The sequence below is a fragment of the Physeter macrocephalus genome, chromosome 11 (assembly GCF_002837175.3).
Source record: "Physeter macrocephalus isolate SW-GA chromosome 11, ASM283717v5, whole genome shotgun sequence".
NCBI classification, from domain to species: domain Eukaryota; kingdom Metazoa; phylum Chordata; class Mammalia; order Artiodactyla; family Physeteridae; genus Physeter; species Physeter macrocephalus.
Window position 1 is genome coordinate 180,429,483 of NC_041224.1, and position 920 is coordinate 180,430,402.

General features: G+C 72.6%; 1 protein-coding gene across 1 annotated transcript in view; it reads left to right on the plus strand.

Annotated features, from left to right (window-relative positions):
• Nucleotides 1–269: 269 nt before the first annotated feature.
• EIF5 (eukaryotic translation initiation factor 5) overlaps nucleotides 270–920 on the plus strand; it is a 6,870-nt gene continuing 6,219 nt past the window's right edge. Inside the window, exons 1-2 of the mRNA XM_024131053.3 lie at nucleotides 270–364; nucleotides 500–711. The gene's annotated coding sequence lies outside the window, so the exon portion shown is untranslated. The remainder of the gene's footprint in view (nucleotides 365–499; nucleotides 712–920) is intronic.

Sequence of the window (920 nt, forward strand, 5' to 3'; positions counted from 1 at the left end):
CAACTGCCATCTTCCTCGAGCGCCCAAACCGACAAAGCGCAGGGAAGCGGCAGAGTGTCGCCGCCGCGGCCCGCCCAATCTCGCGAGACCGCGAAGGCCTCTGGGAAAAGCGGGGGAGGGGAAAGCGAGAGAAGGAAGCTGGGATGCAGGGCTGGAGGCGGGCCGAGGCGGCGAGCGGAGCCTCAGGAAGCAGAAGGGGCGGGGAAAGATGCGACTGACGCGGCATGCAGGCCAATGACGAGCGAGCTCGGGTGGACGGCCAGCCAATGGGCTGTGCGGCCTGGCGCGGGGGGCGGGCGCTGGGGCCGAGGGTAGCTTGAGCGCGGCGGCGGCGTTGTTCAGTCACAGCGAGAACATTCCAGAGGTGAGTCCGGTGGAGGGGCGGGAGCCCCGCGCCCCGTTCTCCGTTCTCCCCGCTCCCTCGACCCCCTGCGGGCCGCTGGCTGGCTGGGAAGGCGCCCCGACGCCCGCGGCTCACTGCGCTTTCTCTCCGCGCCAGATCGCCAGGCCCCGGGCGCTGAAGGGTGTGGACCCCGGACGTCGCTGGGACAGCCCCTCCCCGCTGCTCGGCGGCGCCTGGCCCGGCCGCTGCTCGCTGCGCTGCCTCCGCCGCCTCCGCCGCCGCTCCTCGGACTCGGGTTCGCGCGCGCCTCACTTCATCCCAGTCCCGGGCGAGCAGCGTTGGGTTTATGTCTTTATTTGACGAAAACGGTGAGTCGGCGGGCCGGCGGGGAGATGGCGGTCGCACAAGATGGCGGCGCGCCGCGTGATCCGCGCGCGCGCGTGTGTGTGAGCGCGCGTGTGTGGCGCAGTTTGGGCGGGCGGGCGGGCGGCGGGGTCGGGCGCCGCGTCCGCACCTGTCCTCACACCGCCCCTCCCTCCTGTTCCCACACCGCCCCCCCTCCTGTCCTCACACCGCC